The 20569-nt window shown below is 44.2% G+C and overlaps 2 long non-coding RNA genes across 3 annotated transcripts in view; one reads left to right on the top strand and one right to left on the bottom strand.

Annotated features, from left to right (window-relative positions):
- The window catches only part of LOC310750233, a 54561-nt gene that overhangs the window by 6272 nt on the left and 27720 nt on the right, over positions 1-20569 (bottom strand). Inside the window, exon 2 of the long non-coding RNA XR_014542001.1 lies at positions 20258-20339. This is a non-coding gene — a long non-coding RNA (uncharacterized lncRNA). The remainder of the gene's footprint in view (positions 1-20257; positions 20340-20569) is intronic.
- Positions 1-20569, top strand: part of LOC310750226 — a 44606-nt gene that overhangs the window by 11200 nt on the left and 12837 nt on the right. The window contains exon 3 of one of the 2 annotated variants that reach the window (XR_014541993.1): positions 340-738. The exons of the other annotated variant lie outside the window; for it this stretch is intronic. This is a non-coding gene — a long non-coding RNA (uncharacterized lncRNA). Of the gene's footprint in view, positions 1-339; positions 739-20569 lie in introns of those variants that run through there. 2 annotated transcript variants of the gene reach the window in all.

Below are 20569 nucleotides of genomic sequence, written 5' to 3'. Positions count from 1 at the left end.
TAAAATTCCCAACCGAAAGGGCACTAAAGTGTGTGTGTGTGTGTGTGTGTGTGTGTGTGTGTGTGTGTGTGTATTCTGACCTTTTAATAAAAGACTAAAAGGTGCACATTAATATAAATATTTATATTCTGCTGTGCCATATTAGCACTTACGGATAATCTATCTCCCCTGCTAATGGTTCTGAGTAAAATGTGCAGTCAGTGCGGCTGACATTTTGAGGAGTTATTGCTGTATTGCTTCATCTTAGTCATCCCCATAGCCCCTTTCTTAGTGATTGATATGAGAGAGAGCGTACTGACTAAAATATCTATATTTCTTTCCCCATATGTGCTTCTATAGCCTGGTGAAAGCTTTGGCTTAGCTACGAACTTTGCAGCCCATTAAAATCAGCAGGAGAAGACCTGGCAGGCAGGAGACAATGACATTCCAACTCACAATGGGGCTGAGGTGAAATTCAGGAGCCACAAAACTGTTAGAGTTCAGGGGGCATTATTGTGTGGGGAGGTGTTGTGCTATGTGTGCACTCTGTCTGGGGCTGTGTGGGGAGGAAAGGGTCAACTGCCAGGAGGGATGTTGCAGAATTCTGACAAAAACAGAAATGGGAGCAAGGATGGCTAGTGTTCGCTTACATTTGGAATGGAAAGCAATCTGGGAAACACATCCACAAAGATATGCAGCTGGTTATACAATGAATGCTTGGGTTGCAAACGTGATCCATGCAGGATGCACATTCGCAACCCGCAGTGTTCGCAACCCGCAGCAGCATGTCTGTGCAAGTGCGGGTTGTGATTCGGTGCTTCTGTTCATGCACGACTCCCGAAACCCGGAAGTAACCCGTTCCAGTACTTCCAGGTTTCGGTGGGTCTGTAACCCAAAAAAACACAACCTGAAGCATCTGTAACCCGAGATATGACTGTATCCCCATCCCATCTGCACTGTGTTTCCTTTGTGCTGAAATGAATGGGGTGGAATAATGTAATGACAACATAATTTAGGGAATTTAGGGAATGAAAAGTTAAGTGATTTCTCCACAGCAGGCAGAAAACAACTTTGTTCTTGGTGGAAGAAGAAATGCAGCAGAAAGAAGACAGTGCGGAATGCAAGAAATACAGGGTGGGATAGAAAATAGTGCCTTCTTATATCCCTAGATGCCAATAAGGATGGAAGGGTCAATCTATGTTTAGTCTTTGCCACTTTCAGATACGTTCATTCATATGTCCACTCCCTTTATTTCTGCACCAAATCTACACTTTTATACATATATATATATACTGTATATATACTGTGTGTGTGTGTTTGTGTGTGTGTAACCAACCCACATTTACAAAAAGAAAAAAGAAAATTGCTCAACGTTTTTGTATTTAAATATTATTAAAATGCTTATTTTTATGCATTATCTCACAAAATTCACATTGTTGTGTGTAATCTTACACAAAATGTGAATTTTGAACAGTTCAATGCCATCACTATCTACTCAAAACTACCAGCTCAAAGGGCACTTACTCCCAGGGAAGTATGCACCCTACATATGTGTGATGCTTTAATATGTATTTTGTGAAAATTGAGTCAGATAAGTGCAAAATTCAAAGGATAATTACATTCTGAGCATCGCATTACTCCAGGAGGTACAGATCAAGTCATCTCATATTCGAATTACACACACACACACACACACACACACACACAAGCTTCCAGCTACCCCCACCAGCAGCGATGAGACTAACCATAAAAGGGGGAGAAACCTTTCAGAGAATTTTTCTGTGCCCTCACAAAAAACCATTGCTATAAATAATATTGCAAATAATAAATAAATAAATAAATAACCATATATTTCACCACCTGGAAATGGGGCAGCAATTAGCAGAGGGAATGTTTGATCGTGCCTGCATTTTGTGAATGCCAGTAAGTTCTATTTGTGAACTCCATCTAAAAGAACATCAGCAGGGACAGGAAGCAGGACATTTCAACTGGTGGCTCTGGTGAATCTCTCCCTGCTTGCCTTCTGGAGATAAGTTAATACATTTGGGTTTAAGAAAGCTTTTAAGGAAGCCCTTTACAACCTATGGAAAGGCCTCGGGAACATATAGATATTGCTGGACCAAAATACATGCCCTAAAAATGTTCCTTGCTCTCTTTGCAAGAAAGTTGCTTTTTTCATTTAGCATGTGAGTCCCAGAGAATCAACATTTTCTTGTAAAACCGAACGGGGAGGGGGAGATCTGAAGAATTTAAAATGTCACTTGGAGCATCCGAAATTGCCCTGTAGAAGAATTTGTTCACAAGTCAACCTTTATAAGCGCATGAACATGGATTTCTCTTACTCCTGGGAAATCAAGAGCGATGCTAACTCTTCGCGATGTGGTAAAGCAAGCAGTAGCCTGGAGATAAATACCACAAATAGGATGGATGCATTTTGCACATAACATAAACAAGCTGAGCTGGAATAAGGAAAACAAATTACAGGTCATTCCAGGCAGCTTCATATTGAAGACATCCTGTTTTGGGCAAGCAGGACTCATTAACTCGGTGCATTGAGCTGAGGCTCTAAAAGGGGCTGGCAGGTAGATTAGCATCTGAAACTGAATGAAGTTTTGCTTGTTTGTTTGTTTATCATTGCATTTCTAAGCCTTCATTCCTCCAAGGAGTTCACGTTAGTATATATGGTTCTCCCCTGCTCTCCATTTTACCCTCGCAACATCCCTGTGAGGCAGGATAAGGTCCTGAGCACCCCTCAACCAAGGAAGGATTACAGCAGTTCCTAAGGTGCCCCAGATACATACACACACACACACACACACACACACACACAAACACACACATTTCTAGAGTCTGGGCAGCTGCCCCAGGTCTGTGCCCCATGGAGGAGTTATGGCAACAGTGGGACCCCCACACCCCACTCCCAGGTTATGTACCCTCATTTGATGGGGTGCATGCATGCAACCTGAGGTTTCTGCTACACTGAAGTCATAACTGCTCTTCCTTCTTCAAGTACCTCCTGGTTCTAGAAAACAGCAGGACAGAGGATGACAGGGATTCAACTGGCCTGAACAGCCTCTCTCTCCACCTCCGACACATTTCACGTGCCCACCTCCATCTCTGACTGCTCTGACCCTTCCTCATCATCCCACCCTGGCCTCCCGCATTGTAAGCAGCACCAAACACTGCATACGTCGCTGCCCCTGCTATCCTGGGTCAATCTCCTGCCCCCCCTGCCCCCACCACACACTCATCAGAGTCCTGCCAGTCCTGACAGTTAGACTGAGAGATGGTGACTGGCCCAAGAACACCCAATGAGCTTCATGGCTGAGCACAGATTTGAACTTTGATGCCAAGGTTAAAAAGGTAAAGGGACAAGGGGCCACTAGGGGCGCATCAGAAGACGGCCGACAATAACATCTCTCCGACCCAGCCTCCCTACCCCCCCCCCAGGATTGTGGGGGAGGACTGCCCTTGCCTGCTGTGCCCTATACCACCCCCAAATTTGTGGAGATGGGGGCACTAGGCACAATGCCCTCCTGTGGGATTTCGGCGCTCCTGGACGCCGTCTCTGATCCATGCCACTAGCTGCAAGAACTTCAAAAGAAACAATTTGGATGAAGCGAATGCACGTATTTCAAGGAAGGAGAGGGGGAGTAAAGACTGCTAACAGAAGAGATCTCTGATAAAACAAGACGGGTCGGAGGAACAAGTATAAATCATGAGAAGATACGCCAAGACTTGGTATGGCAAAGGGACTGATGGGGGAGGGGGAAAAAACTTTCTTTCCTTTCCTTTATGTGATTAAACAAGAATCCCCCCCCCCCCTCACAAGTCAGAAATGTCGTTTTAAGGACTTAAGCTGTGGATTTAAGGCTGTGTGGAGATAAACTTTCGAACCAAAGCATGTTTTAAGAAGAGCGTGGAATGTATAAGGGCTTTGGAATGACACAGTTAAAAGTGCCGTCGCCATATTGGGAAGTGTGTCGGAGGACTTAAGTCTGGGAGGAGAAATAGAGAAATAGAGCTGTTTTTATATTGTGGTTGAAACTCCTCAGAGGGACTTAAGAGCAACAGTTCTGTAATTAATGATGGAAAGAGCGATGTTATCTATGAAGGTGATGATATATGGAAACCATCTCGATTTGAGGATTGGAAGAACGGAAAAATTCACACAGGATTATTATTGGTGTTTATCGGCTTAAGGAGACTATCAGAAGAGATCATAAAGAAAAAAGAGAAAATATATGAACAAGATGTGATGTGGAAACAGCAAGATAAGACTGGATAGAATTATGAACTTTGTTTGGACTGCTTCGGACATTAACGCAGTAGCAAGAAGATGATCAGAATCCCCTTTCGGATCCTGAAATATGGGTCCCCTCAACAAAATTTAAAATTCGGTTTTTTAATTCGGAATTTATGTGATGTGATTTGATTTGATTGGCCGGTTAATAAAAATCATTTAAAAAAAAAAGGTAAAGGGACCCCTGACCGTTAGGTCCAGTCGTGGACAACTCTGGGGTTGTAGCACTCATCTCGCTTTACTGGCCAAGGGAGCTGGCGTACCTCTTCCGGGTCATGTGGCCAGCATGACTAAGCTGCTTCTGGCAAACCAGAGCAGCGCACGGAAATGCCGTTTACCTTCCCACCAGAGCGGTACCTATTTATCTACTTGCACTTTGATGTGCTTTTGAACTACTAGGTTGGCAGGAGCAGGGACCGAGCAATGGGAGCTCACCCCGTCGCGGGGATTCGAATCGCCGACCTTCTGATCGGCAAGTCCTAGGCTCTGTGGTTTAACCCACAGCGCCACCCGCGTCCCGATGCCAAGGTTAAGGGTAGCCAAATTCTGTGTGATTGCCTAAAACTTAGGGAACAAGCTGTGCTATCATAATGATTAAGGTTTTAAATGATAATTTTAGGTTATATGTTAGTAACCAAGTTTTAATTTATATGTTTTTTAACTGTTGCTATATCTGTATTGTCCCTGTTATACCTAACTGCAAATTCAAATGTATCCCTTTCGTGTTTTATTACTTCCTTGATATTGCTTGTGGGCTGGAACTGGTCTGTGACCGGAATAATAAAATTCATTCACTTTGATGTCATGGACTGGCTGGATGCAGAGCTGGGGAACCCCCCAAGGGAACCCCCAGAGGAAGAAGGCTCAGGGCCAGGGGATTGGTGCTGGGATAATGATGCGTGGACAGAGGGAGAAGAGGGAGCTGACTGGTAGAAGGAGGCGCCGGAAGCTGAAGAGGCAACAGGCTTTAGTGAGCAGGAAGAGACTGTGGCAGAGAGCAGTCCAGACTCAGAGGCAGGAAAAGAGGGGTGTCAGGAGAGAGAGAGATGAGGCAGGCTGCTGAAGAAACCATGGAGTCCCCCTTTCTGTTGGAACCAGCCCCCTCCTCCCCCCTCGGTGCCCCAGAACACTCAAGGAAATGAAGAGAGTGGAGCACTGAGAGGCAAGATGACAAGCCTTAGACTGTTGGGGAAGGAGACTTAGAGAGTGGTGGGAAGGTGGGAACCTTCATTCCTTGCAACTGCTTCATTGGGGCAAGACCTACTAAGAAGTGTTGCTGTGAGCACTCACCGTGAGCTGTTCTGTTTCTTTGTGGTTTCATTGCTGACCTATGCCTGACTCCAGCTCCTGACATTTGGTCTCCAAGGTCCTAGCCTAACACTTCAACCGCTATGCCACACTACCTCTCATCTTGTGAGGCCCACTGAAATCACTGGGACATACCTCTAGGAAATGGGCATGGAACGGCAAGATTCCTCCTCTTCATGTACTGCATCTTGGGGTTGCCGCATTAAGCTGTGAGCAATCGGAGTGCGCTTACCTTTTATTCAGAAGTCCTGCTGACTGACTTTCTCCCAAGTTAACAAGTCAGAACTTACTGCCTACACACACTCCTTAGGGAACAGGCTCCAATTCACTCATTGGGATTTATTTCTGAGTAATCACACCATTGTGGGACGCGGGTGGCACTGTGGGTTAAACCACAGAGCCTAGGACTTGCCGATCAGAAGGTCAGCGGTTCGAATCCCCGTGACGGGGTGAGCTCCCGTTGCTCAGTCCCTGCTCCTGCCAACCTAGCAGTTCGAAAGCACATCAAAGTGCAAGTAGATAAATAGGTACCACTCCGGCAGGAAGGTAAATGGTGTTTCCGTGCGCTGCTCTGGTTCTCCAGAAGCGGCTTAGTCATGCTGGCCACATGACCCGGAAGCTGTATGCCGGCTCCCTCAGCCAATAAAGCGAGATGAGTGCCGCAACCCCAGAGTCGGCCATGAGTGGACCTAATGGTCAGGGGTCCCTTTACCTTTACCTTTTAATCTCACCATTGGGCTATACACTTTTATTTTGGTGACTCCAGTCCTTTCCAAATGTGCATCTCTTGGCTGCCTGATCTTTTCACTAAGCCCTTGTTATCGGTCCCCACCCATACACTAAAGAACCACAATTTCAGTCCATCTTATCCCCACCCCACCCCCAGATTAGAACCCAGCCAAGCAATGCACCCCTTTCCCTTCAAGGGGACCTTCACACCTCACTCAAATTCAGACCCACATCTAGTTCCCCCAGGCGATAAACACAAGCATTGAATCAGCAGTACCATTTCGTGCATCTGCACAAATCCATGTAACAGATGTGAAGAGGCTTGGGAGGGGAACTTATTTTAGATAAGCCAAATAATCTTTTCAATTATCTTTGACTGAAAATATTGTATTTTCTTTTCCGGCATTCAAGAGCATTTGGGCATAAAGCACTCGCCTAATTATCATTATCTCCTCTATTATGTGTTCTGAAATAGTTTGTCAAATATGCTACTATTTTGCTATTTGGGAAGGTTTCCAAAAGCACTTTCCAGCTGCTATATATCTTTGTTACTGGGTAATGGTTGTGGCGGAGGAGTTGGAGTTAATCCATCAGGAAGCAAAACAACCAAACCAAACAAAAAAAGGAAGCAGGAGATTCATGTTGCAAGCTTCCTTTGGGGGGCCAGAAGGCTTGAGGGTTCAAGGTGCCTGGGGGCAAGAAGCCCACCCCTCTCTGCTTCGTCCATCCTGCTAATCAATTGTCAGTTTGTCTGTAGCAGCTGGAAACAATCTACAGTAATCATGGTACTAGAGAACCATCTTGAGAGTGGTGAGTTCATGACTGAGAAGGGACCTCAGGGGCCCTGCTGGATCAGGCCCAAGGCCCGTCTAGTCCAGTATCCTGTTCTCACAGTGGCCAAACAGATGCCAGGGAAACCTGCAAACAGGTCCAGAGTGCAACAGTGCTCTTCCTTCCTGTGATTCCCAGTTACTGCATAGCTGTCAACTTTTCCCTTTTCTTTTGAGAAATCCTATTCGGAATAAGGGAATTTCCCTTTAAAAAGGGGAAACATTGGCAGCTATGAGTTACTGGTATTTAGGAGGCAAACTGCCCCTGTCAAATAGTTTCTTGAAATTCTCCACTCTTATTTGTATGAGGAGGGAGAGCATGTCACCAAATTTCTCCAGAGGGAGGGGAGGAAATCTCCAACTGGTCCTTAGAGGTGGGTCTTGCCATTATCAGCGGCAATAGCATAGTTCTGTTCTGCTCTTTTTGCCTAAGGGTGTTCATTCATTCATGGTGTGTGTGTGTTTGCTGCCTCTGCAAGTGGCAAGAGCAAGTGTGATGACAACCTGGCCAACATAGGGCAATTGCCACAGATGTTCTGGGACAAAAAGGAAGCTCTCAGAAATGTTATTCGTGGGGATGGCTCCAGAGAAATTTTGACTTGGATCTAACCTATAATTATTTTAAGCAGAAAGCATGTTATACAGTGATGTGATTCACAGCCGGGAGTGAGAGGATTTCCCCCCATTGTGTTTGTTTATATTATTTTATTTTATTTTATTTCCTCTGGCGTGATCTTCCATGAATTCTTCTTCTCCTAAGTTCAGGTTCAACTGGGACAATTTCGAAAAGTGCAGTTCCAGATGTGGAGCACCTGCAGCTGGATTTGGATTTTGTTCCAAGCATTCCTTCAGGTATTACACACACACACACACACACACACACACAATGTTCTCCATATGCCCATGGAAAGACAGGAAAGAGTGGAGGGAACTGAAGCCCATAGCAATGCTCTCAACATGTTTTGGATGCTATAAATAAAGCAATAAAGAATTCCTAAATTGTTGATTCCACAATGCCAGTTGATTTGGAAATCTGCCAGATCTGTTGAGAACTTCAGAGAAGGACAATTCTGGAAGCCTCCATGCTTCACCTTCTCCTGCGCCCATAATAAGAGAAGTTGGGGACATCCAATGAAGTTGAAGGTTGGAAGGTTCATGAATGACAAACTAAAGTCCTTCGTCACACACAGCACAGACTTGAACCATTGAACTTGCTCCCCCGGAGGCAGTGACAGCCACTAACATTCTGCTTCCACTGTCCGAGTCAGTATACTTCTGAATGCCCGTTGATGGAAACCATGGAAGGGGAGAAAGCTCTTATGCTCAGGTCTTGCTTTCAGGCTTCCCAGAGGCATAAGGCACTTTGAGAACAGGATGCTGAACTAGCAAGACTCCACTTATGTTCTTATGCTTATTCCTAGGGATCATGGGAGAGGCATGAAAGCCGTTCAGAGGAGCTCATGCTTCTCTTCATTCTGGAGAGCAAGGCAGTTGTCCTCTGAGTACTGATGTACCCGCAGATGTTGCTAAAGCCCCGAGCATCACAAACGCAGTCCCCATATCGCACAATACTCCATCACAGCAATCACATTAGAATTACCCTTGTTTTCAACGACTGCAGCAAGGCAAGAGTGCAGATGCCTCACAGAGGTCATTCACGCAATATTGCATGACCTTGATGAATGGCTAATTTGATAAGAATTCAATTTAAAATTCCATTTGCTCCAACAAACCAGCATTTTACTGCTGTTCAATTTCCCCCCTCCTCCTATAAGGAAAGCAATCTTCAGAAGGAAGATGTTTTCTGAAACCTTGAAGGTGGGGGGGGAGAGAGAGAGGGACTGAGGAAACTGCCTTTATTTTCAAAGGCGCCACATATCAGTTTATTTTAAATGTAAATTTATTTTAAGGGTGTTTCCACACCCTTCCACACACACACGTCCACGTGAAGTAAATCTCTTAAGGTGTCTGAGATGAAACGGTGCTTGATAAGAAAATACATTCATTGGGCTATTTCTGGAAAGTAATTTATCTGCCATCTTTGTTTCCTGTAGGTGTTCTGTATGTAGGGGTCCCCTTTGGGCCTGGTCTGGAGTCTCGAACTGTTTCTGGATCTGAGTACTGGATCACAGGCTATATTTAGGGGTGGCGCTGTGGGTTAAGCCACAGAGCCTAGAACTTGCCGATCAGAAGGTCGGTGGTTCGAATCCCCGTGACAGGGTGAGCTCCCGTTGCTCAGTCCCTGCTCCTGCCAACCTAGCAGTTCGAAAGCACATCAAAGTGCAAGTAGATAAATAGGTACTGCTCCGGCGGGAAGGTAAACGGTGTTTCCATGCACTGCTCTGGTTTGCCAGAAGCAGCTTTGTCATGCTGGCCACATGACCCGGAAGCTGTACACCAGCTCCCTCGGCCAATAAAGTGAGATGAGTGCCGCAACCCCCGAGTCAGTCACAACTGGACTTAATGGTCAGGGGCCCCTTTACCTTTTACCTTTACCTACATCCACTTACCTGAAAGCAAGTCTTACTGAATTCAGTGGGTCGTATGCAATGCTAATCCTTCTCAGAGTTGGCCCAGTGAAATTGACAGAAATGATTAACTTAGGCGGATTACTTTCAGTGTGTCTACTCTGAGTAGGGAGTAGCTTTACAGCCAGAAAACTTTACAGTCAGGTATAGAGGTGCACTGTATTAATTTAATTTAAAACCCAATCCATTCTTTTCAGTGCCTTACTTATTGAAAACCACTTACCTGAAACAAACATGGCTTGTTCTAAACCGATAAAAGCAGAGATGTATTGACAACAGACCTCTCATTGGTGTGCCTGTTGACCTAATTAAGAGAATTCAGCAGCTGCGGCTAATTTATTTATTTCTTGAAAGGGTCAAGTGGTTGTTTGTTGGGGGGGGGTTGGGGGGGGGGAAGATGGCAACTCTTAAAAGCTTTTTGTTTTCAAATGTATGATGTTCCTAAGCTAAGCCCTTTTTTCATCTGTATCAAATCTAAATAAATAGGAGAAGATGATCTGTATTAATAGTTCTGAATGTAGATTGAGATAATGATGTTCTTGGGGAGGGGGGTGATTGCCTTGATTACAGGCTGTGCTGCAGGGAGGGGAGGTGGAAAATTGATGGATAGAAAATTTATATATCAACCACGAGACATTGGCAGAGGTTTGAAGCACTATTTTAAAAAATTGTATCTTTTGAGAGATTTGCAGTTAAAATGCCAGTAAATTTTCACGAAGGCAATTTAAAATAAATAAATTGCAGACTGAGGCAGAAATGTGGAGAAGTGAATTTAAGATTGGAGAAATTGCAGGGAGTTGGACTAGATTAGGCATCGGACTACAACTCCCATCATCCCTAGCTAACAGGACCAGTGGTCAGGGATGATGGGAATTGTAGTCCCAAAACAGCTGGAGACCCAAGTTTGGGGGTGCCTGGACTAGATGGTCCTTTGGATCCCTCCTGACTCTACAACTGTAGGGCTCTATGAAATGAGAGACACAGTAGCTGAATCCTGGCCCAGAGCCGTACAGTATAGGCAGACAGACCTAATCACTGACCTCCAGGATGACTGAATAAATTGGACCCAATCCCTGCCTAGTTTGGCTTGGAGGGTCACCTTAAATTGTCTAGCTATTGGAATACAGCAATGCATTCCATGTGGGGCTTCTTTTGTGCTTGATCTAGAAACTGCAGTTGGTGCAGAATGCTGCAGCACAGCCGGTCACAAGAGGGAGACCCTGTCGTCATATACTGCTTTGCTAAGAAATTTGGGCTGGGTGCTGAGTGGCCTAGTTTGCAGACCCTCCAAGGCTCCCTATTTTCCAGGGACAGTCCTTGATTTAGTCCTGGAATGTCCTGCTTTTCCTTAGGTAAAGGTAAAGGGATCCCTGACCATTAAGTCCAGTCGTGGCCAACTCTGGGGTTGCAATGCTCATCTCGCTTTATTGGCCAAGGGAGCCGCCATACAGCTTCCGGGTCATGTGGCCAGCATGACTAAGCCACTTCTGGCGAACCAGAGCAGCGCACGGAAACGCTGTTTACCTTCCTGCCGGAACGGTACCTATTTATCTACTTGCACTTTGAGGTGCTTTCAAACTGCTAGGTTGGCAGTAAAGTGCAAGACTGGCTTCATTATTATCAAATAAGAGAGGCCTATAATTTGGACAAAAAAATTGGCTTCCAGGTGGAAAAATCAAAATTGGAAACAGAACTGTTAGATCCCAAAACTAAGATACTTTCAAGAATGTATAACTTACTGTTAAAATGGAACACTCAGGATGAAACGGTTAAATCTGCTATGATTAAATGGGCACAAGATGTTGGTCATAACATTATGTTTGCTGACTGGGAACAGTTGTGGACCACAGGTATGAAATTTACGGCATGTAATGCCTTAAGAGAGAATATTATGAAAATGATATATAGGTGGTACATGACACCAGTCAAGCTTGAAAAAATATATCATTTGCCTGATAACAAATGTTGGAAATGTAAAGAAAATGAAGGTACATTCTTTCACCTTTGGTGGACGTGCCCAAAGATTAAGGCTTTCTGGGAGATGATCTATAATGAAATGAAAAAGGTATTTAGATATACCTTCCTGAAGAAACCAGAGGCCTTTCTCCTGGGCATAGTCGGCCAATTGGTGCCAAAGAAGGACAGAACTTTCTTTATGTACGCAACAACAGCAGCAAGAATACTGATTGCAAAGTATTGGAAGACACAAGATTTACCCACCCTGGAAGAGTGGCAGATGAAGGTGATGGACTATATGGAACTGGCGGAAATGACTTGCAGAATCCAAGACCAGGGAGAAGAGTTGGTGGAAGAAGATTGGAAGAAATTTAAAGACTATCTACAGAAATATTGTAAAATTAATGAATGTTAAAATGATGATTGGATTGAATAGGGGTATTAGCAACAAAGTTAATAAGAATATGCAAAAATGAATTGATAATGGATGAAAATATAGAGTTTTAATATGTTAAGATATAGAGTTAAGATAAATGAAAGAGGGTAAGGATTTGCTGATTTGATTATCTAAATGGGAATACAAAAAGGGGAGGTGTGAGGAGGTCAAGGAAACAAGTTAATGAGCATAAAGTTATAAAAAATGGATTTGTTCTTAATTCTCTTTTACCTATTCGTTTTTTGTATTTTGTATTTTTATTTGTTTTTCTTCTTTTTTAGGTATTTTTTTAGGTTTTCTTTTTTTATTATTTTGTTCTTTTCATATGTTCTCTTTTGTATTTTGTAAACTGATGCTTTTGTAAAATTCTAATAAATATTATATATATATATATATATAAAACTGCTAGGTTGGCAGGAGCAGGGATCAAGCAACGGGAGCTCACCCCGTTGTGGGGATTCGAACCACTGACTTTCTGATCGGCAAGCCCTAGGCTCTGTGGTTTAACCCACAGCGCCACCTGCGTCCTTAGGATGCCCCTATCTTCATCAGAGAAATGTTGGAGGGTTATGCGACCCCTGAGCCAAGGAGATGAGTAACTATACATCTGAAGGCAGCCCTGTATAGGGGAGATTTTTTTTTTAACGTGGTGGAGATCATTCATGATGTGGAGAACGTATGTAGACAGAAGTTTGCTAGAATACTAAAATTGGGGACATCCAGTGAAAATTCAGGGCAGAGAAAAGGAAGGTGTTGTTGTTTTTCAAGTTGTTAAATTCACTCCCACAAGAAGTGGCCAACTTGGTTGGTTTTACAAGACGATAACACAAATTCCTGAAAGATAAGCCTGTCAATGGCTACTAGCTACAACAGAGGCAGTAAGCCTCTTAATACCAATTGCTGAGAATCACAAATGGGGAGCACTGTTGCACTCAGTTCCTGCTTCCTCTGGGACATCTGGTTGGCTGCTGTGAGAACAGGATGCTGGACTAGATGGGCCTTTTGCCTAAATCCTGCAAGGCACTTCTTAAGTCCCCCCCCCCCTTGTTTGTTTTCTGAATCTCACAAAGGAACTGCTTTCCGCATGCTTGCTTCCACCCATGGATAGAATACAAAGTGTCAGCCTTCCTGCTGCCCAGATGTTTCCCGAACCTCACATAGCGGTACACAAATGTTGACTTGAGTGCTGTTTTGGAGGCTGAAATCTCCTTGCTTGAATCCCGGGATGATTCATTCAGGTAAACAACAGACTGCATCACAGTTGTGCATTTTGAGATTGGAAAGGAAGAAGAAACAGGTCTGAGTTCTCCCTGCCCTGCTGCAAGGTCCCAGCTGCTTGCCGTCCAAATAATGACCAAAGAAGTGAAAGATAAACATGACATGGGGAAAGGGCTCTTGTGTTCATGTTCAGCTCCTTGGTTTCCTACAGGTATCTGGATGGCCACTGGATGCTGGACTAGATGGGTCATCAACCTGGTCCAGCAGGCTATTCTTATGTTCTTACATTTTTATTTACAGTGAATTTTGAACTGTCATTTTGGTCCCAGGCAGGTGTGTTGTTGTCAGTTGCATTTTACACCAGAGTGACTCACAGGATCCATCTGACATTGCTCTGCTGATGCTTATAGTTGCTAAGAAAAATGAGGTGGGAAGAGCTCAACCCACTAGGGATGTTGGAGGAATCCTTTGAAAATGGACTGTTAATCAGATTTCCTTCTGCCTGCCCATCTGATCCCCACTGCTGTTACAAAGACTCTCGCACCTTTGTTCTCCACAGCAAACTTTATATGTTAATTGTTATGTGACTGCTTTGCAATACACTTTTTTTTAACATAGCCATTCATGTATTCAGGTGCTGCTTTCTTTTCTTATTTCTAAGTGTTGTTTGTTGCCAAAGGCAGACTATATGCACTAAGGCTGCACTCCTATCCATATCTCTGCAGAAATAAATCCCATGGAATTCGGTGAGCCTCACTCACTCGTATGTTTAATCTGCTTCCTGTTGTGAATTTTCAGATCCAATGGACTGCATTGCTCGTTGTTGTTCTTTCCACATGAAAGCAAAACACAGGCTTGTGCAAAATAGTCCTGGAATGTGCAAAATAAACCAATTGCAGCAAAATGGAAAATGGTGGGAGAGGTCCAACCACACAGGAGGAACCTTCCAAGGTGTGTGGTTTTTCCCCCCAGAAAAGACCTAGAGCTGGCTCTTGCCCCAGAGGTATGACTTGAAAGCACACAGTGCAACGATCTCACAGAAGCTATGCAGATCTGGCTCAGCTAAGTGCATGGATGGAAAACCACATGGGACCCCCTTGAACTCTAAGGAGGAAAAAGAAAAAACAGGATGCAAGTAAATTTACATTCAAAATCTCTATCTCTCTCTATCTCTCTCTGTGTGTATGTGTATCTTGAAGGAGCCTGACTTAGAGTGGAAGTCATCCAGGAACAGGGATGATGGAGAATGCTTCTCCAAATCTCCTTCAGTGAACAGATAGTTGTAGAACACTGGAAATCTAAGGAGGCTCCATGTAACAGCAGGGCTGGGGAACCTCTGGCCCTCTAGATGTTGCCACTGTCCGTACCCCCGTGCCCATTGGCCAGGAATAATGGTTGTTGTAGTCCAACAACATCTTGAGGGCCACAGGGCCCCCATCTCTGAAGAACAGAATGCTGGAAACAGGACATGAAACTTGGGCTGAATAATTAAATCACTGAATGCTATACACACGGACACCTGGATAAGCATTTTAGATGTTTTAGAATGCAAAATTCCTTATTTATTTATTTCCCTGACCTCATCAATTTTCCATACAAAGCGGCATACGAAATTTTAACACAAAATAAAGCACGCAATATGTATGCAATTACTACAGATAAGTACTAAAAAATCAGCAGCGACTGAAATACAATGATAACAGCCCAAATTGATCTGAAACTAATTTTTAGTCAAATCTGGAGAAAGCAGGAACCTTCAGCTGGCACTTAAAAGATTGTAATGTAGGTGCTGAGGAACTATGTCATTCCAAAGTCGAGGCACCTTCACCCCAAAGACCTTGTCACTTGTAGCTTAAGCTTCCCACCAGACATCTGAAAGTAGAAGAATCTTGCACAGATCATCAGCTGTCAGCAGATTTGTGTGGGATAAGGAGGTTCTGAGCTTAAGAAAATTGTGATCTTGAATTGAACCCCCCAGCCAAAGAAACTGAAAGCCAGAGAAGATCTTTCAACATGGTGAAGTACATTTCTTATGGTATATCCTGGTAAACAACCTGGCCACTGTTTTGAACCAACTGTCAGTTACCAACACTTTCTGTAGGCAACCCCAAAATCTAACATTAGAGCCACTGAGATAACTCATCAGCTGTGATTTGGATCATGCCTACTGCATGTTTTGAAGAGGAAATGGATCTTACATTTTAGCATGTCCCTGACAAGAAGATGCCCTTATGAAGAGTGGTTTTGCTCAGACAATGAGCTCCTGATTGAAGCTCTTTTTGGGAGTCATCTAACAGCATTCTGCATGAGATCTGCAACCGAATTAGTGTGCACAATCTGAAGAAGAAGGAGACTCACCAGAGTATTTCAGAAAATTGACTGAAAATTGTCCCTAAATGCATTTACCTGAAAGTCATCCCACGGAATACAGTGGGACTTCTTAGTAGATGTAAACTCTGCCTCTTTGGGTTCTACAAAGCTTAGTTGGAAGAAAAGTGTGCAACGGTTAAAAGTGAACCATATTTATTTAAGTTGGAACCACAAAACAATGCAGCAATTGCCCATAGAAAGCTAATAAATGCATCAATAAGTTGTTTGAAACATGAGCAATGCAAGCAATAGTTCCACTGAACCCAAAGAAGGAAACTCAGCCCAGCAGTTGCTTCTGCTTGAGTCCCAGAGCACATCAAGAAACAACAGCAAATGGAAACCTTATAAATTCATCATGAAGGACATCACTCTGGAATAACAAAACAAAAAGCCCAGAGTTGGTTTTACTTAATCATTACCTAGGGGACGATATAAATCTGCATTTTAAGGATCTTATTGACCAGCTTTTATTAGCACCCAGGCTAGTACTAGCTAGATATTGGAAATCCTTAGAAGGTGTGACAACGACCACATGGCATAAAAATGCCTGGCAATTAACCCTGTTAGAAAATATTATCCACTAAACTAAAAATAGTAAGGAGAATGAAACAAAAAGTCACTTTTTGGGTGGGTTGGCTGACCTCACATCTTCAGAAAGGGTGGGAGTGTGGGTTTTGTTCTAATACTGTTTCTTGCTATGTAAGAAAATAATAACATATTTTTTTCCAAAGAAATGGAAGGATAAATTCAGCATGAAGGACATAGTTCTGGAATAACAGAACATTCATGGCAAATAATATCAAACTTACCAAAAATATGATTTTTCCATTCCTGCCTTATTATTATTAATCACCTTCCATATATGTGCCTCAAGGTGATGTACACCAGTATAATAAAACAGCACAGAAAACAAGAGCGAATGACCTTTAAAAACAATGTGAAGCAGAGCCCCCTGGTAAGAGACCTAGTTATCCAGTTGCGAAAGCTCATCAGGAGAAAAATGTCTTCCATTGTTTCCTGAAAAGTGCAGGCAGTCGGTGCCTTTCGTATCTCGACAGGAACGCTACTCCACGAAATGGGCTGACAAATTGAAAGCCCTGCTCCAAGTTACTATGGAGCAGGTTTCTGATATATTTTGGAACTTGCAGAAGAAATTGCCCTGCAGACCACAGTGACCTCTAAGGAAGACGGTGGCCTCTAAGTAGCACGGTTCTGAGTTGTATAGAGCCTTATAGATTACCTTAAACCTGGCAGCAGATTGGCAGCATATTAGCCATGCTTTGTGTTGTGAGTTGGGGGGGGTAGGCCGCATGCTTTAGTCCTTTCTAATATTAATAATAATTTCATTATTTATACCCCACCCATCTGGCTGGGTTTAAAAATTCCTGGATCCTGCAATGGTTAAAACCTAATGGAGGATCCCATTGTTGAAACAGCCAGGCCAGCTTCTTGGTAAACTGAAGTGTAGGTGGGTTCCCACAAAGCAAGACATAGTGATAACAGCAAGAACATTTATTGAACTAACAAAACTGGACAACAGGAGCAAAGCAACTGCTTATATACATTTCTGAAGGCCTGGGCCACTCCCACTCCCAACATGATTGGCTGTCTAAACTTCCAAGCTGCGAATCATAACTCAGAGTTTAAGGGCCAATGGCAGAGGCCCAAATTCTGAAATGTTCTGTGATTGGATATCTTGTATTGAATCAGAACACAGGGGCTCAGAATCCTTAGTCTAGATTCAAGCTCAGGCAAACACAGACCACTGAATACTTAACAGTAATGTCTCCCTAAGTATAGATTATTAAGGAAAGGAAGATTAAGGAAAGTATAGATTATTAAGCAAAGGAAGTGGCTCTGGCCCAGAGAGCAAATGGTGGGCCTAGGGCTTTTTTTCAGCTCCATCACCTCTCAGATGGGAGCCATTGCGTGGACAGGCGGAGTCCCCAGATCCCGAGCGGTCCCCCTGTCATGTGGAATAATGACTCAAGACAACGTGCTATGGGATTAAATTGGCCACAACTTTATTAAATTTCAAATGTGGGTAGACCTTGGCTCAGGCATTGGGCGTTCTCCCTCCCCAGTCCCCAGCCGGGGACCTAGGGAGCATCAGGGTTATCCAGTGTTTGTGTGGGGGATGGGCCGGTTCTGGAGAACATATGTTCAAGCAGAGATAGCTGCCCCCGTTACGCCGCCGCTGCAGGGGAGAGCAATGATGACCTTTCAGCGTACGGTCAAAGCCTCCCTTCAGAAACCCCTTTAACGGGGAACCCTGGTATCGCCGCTGCAAAGAGGAAGATGGACAAAAGGATTCCGCCCAAGGCCTGATACCACCAAAGTTGTGACGTTTTGCTACGGGAAAGGTGAAACCTGCCAATGCAGGGAAATTCCTTTCCGGCCCTTTGACAGCGACCTTAACGTAGCAGCGCCCGCATACCTGTGAAGAAAAGTTAACCTGCAAAACCTATGAAGAAAAGTTAACCTGCAAAATAATGCATTAACTGAGGGTGGGTAGGGTGGGAGAAGCTCTGGAGCCAAGTGAGGATTCCCAGGTAAGATCCTCCCTCTATTGTGTGGGCAGGCAATCCCTTCCCTATCTGGCCTGATCTCCTTGGCAACGCTTCCCCCAGGTGGGATTGGACAGCTGACTGAGGTAGGCGGAGACCTCCAGGTATCCCACCTGAGGGAAGGCGAAGCCAAGCCTATGCTGATGGAGCCGCTCCAGATCCAGGGGCTGTGTGCGTCCACACAAAGGTCGCCCCCCGTTTTATGCGGGGAGCGGTCATTGCCATAATAAGAGGACAAGGGAAGCATTATCTTATAGTGAGTTCCAGCAACTCTTTTTCTAGAAAAATAGCAGTGGGTGGGCCACCCCTACCTCTACCTCACTGCTTGTTAGGAGGACAGGGGCCGGAGTTTTGGTGTGTAAGCTAGAAGCTAGGAGCAGGAAGCAGGTTGGGCAGCTGAGAGACAGAGTCATGCCTGATTTCTGCTGAAATCCAAGGCTGCAGCTATGGGAGAAGTAAGACCCTCTTGGGGTGTTAATGCTGTGAGCCCCTCCATTGTAGGCTCAGGTTGTATATATGTGAAAATAAACCATATATCCTAAAGACACCACAGTCTCCACTGTCACTCATTCTGAGGAAACCAAACGCTAGATAAGAGCAGACCCTACAAGTATGCCTGTTTTCCAGGGACAGTCCCAGATTTACAGAAGCTGTCCCGGTTTCTGATTTGATTCCAGAATGTCCCACTTTCAATCAATCAATCAATCTTTATTGCGGTCAAAGACCAGACAGCAAAATTAACAACAGCAACATACACTTCAAATGTCCCGCTTTTCCTTGGGACATCCCTATTTTCATCGGAGAAATGTTGGAGGTTATGTGACCCCCGAGCCAAGGAGATAAGTAACCAGACAACCTTCAAAAGACATCTGAAGGGTGTACCTGTATAGGGAAGTTTTTAAATGTTTTATTATGTTACTATATATATATATATATATATATATATATATATATATATGTGTGTGTGTGTGTGTGTGTGTGTGTTGTTGGAAGCTGCGCAGAGTGGCTGGGGCAACGCAATCAGATAGGATGTTGTTGTTGTTGTTTTTGTTGTTGTTGAATAGGACTCCCTATTTTCATCAGAGAAATGTTGAAGAGTATGTAAGCATATGGATCACCTAGAAGCTCCAACAGTTCAGAGGTGTCTTTCTGATCTATGGGCCTGTCAACCAATGATCCAAGTAGCCCAGTGAGACTTTATCACTGAGAGTGGCTGGGTGTGAAGCTCATAGGGCAAAATGGCCCTCAACTCTTATGGCCAGGGTCTTTTAAAGGCCTCAGCCCCCTGTGGGGTCTTGTAGGATATTCCCAGTTCCATGAGATGTGGTGAGAGCACCGCTGTGAGATGAAGAAGCCCCGCTGTGAGATGAAGAAGAAGAAGAAGAAGAAGAAGAAGAAGAAGAAGAAGAAGAAGAAGAGGAAGAGGAAGAGTTTGGATTTGATATCCTGCTTTATCACTACCCGAAGGATTCTCAAAGTGGCTTACATTCTCCTTTCCCTTCCTCCCCCACAACAAACACTCTGTGCGGTGAGTGTGGCTGAGAGACTTCAGAGAAGTGTGACTAGCCCAAGGTCACCCAGCAGCTGCATGTGGAAGAGCGGGGACGCGAACCCGGTTCACCAGATTACGAGTCCACTGCTCTTAACCACTACACCACACTGGCTCCTGAGCCCCTGCAGACCCAAACAAAGTCACTCACAAGGAGACATGCACCGGACCTGACTAAAAAAAGGAGAAAAAATTCAACAGGGATCTTTGGAAACCCACTTGTTTTGTGGTGTACAGCGGTAGGAGGTGGATGAGGCTCACGCAGCGCTCATTACCATCACCAGAGATGGAGAGCTAAAGGATTTTCAAAGCAAGGAAGAAAAACCTGTCATGGATACAGAGTCCTAGCAAAGCCATGAAGAGCACTTCTATGTATCTGACAGCGGCCTTGCTATCAAGAATGCTTGTGAAGGACTTGCTGGAGAGTACCAGCTTGTTTATCAGCAAAATGAATCCTGCGTGCTTCAATTCTTCGTTAACATACCTGTTTCAGGTTCAGGATGCACACATTTCTGGGTCTACATTACACTCGGGATTGTCATCGTTTGGCTGCTGTGTTGCATAATCTATTAAAAAAACAAAGAGAAGAAAACTCCATTTAACCTTGCTGCTTAGCAAATGGACCTCTGCTTCCTGGGTCATCAGAGGTGCAAGAAAAGTGGAAGAGGCTCATCCAGCAGAGAAAATGGAGACTCTCTTATACCTGGGAATAAAAACTTCACAATGTGTGACTGCAGAGCAGAAGCCGCAGGATCTTGACCTCTCTGTGTCTTAGAAGTATTGATTGTTGGTTTTT

The sequence above is a fragment of the Podarcis filfolensis genome (assembly GCF_964270895.1).
Source record: "Podarcis filfolensis genome assembly, chromosome: 15".
Taxonomy (NCBI): domain Eukaryota; kingdom Metazoa; phylum Chordata; class Lepidosauria; order Squamata; family Lacertidae; genus Podarcis; species Podarcis filfolensis.
The sequence above is the reverse complement of the archived record's forward strand: the minus strand, read 5'-3'. Positions and strand labels throughout refer to the sequence as shown.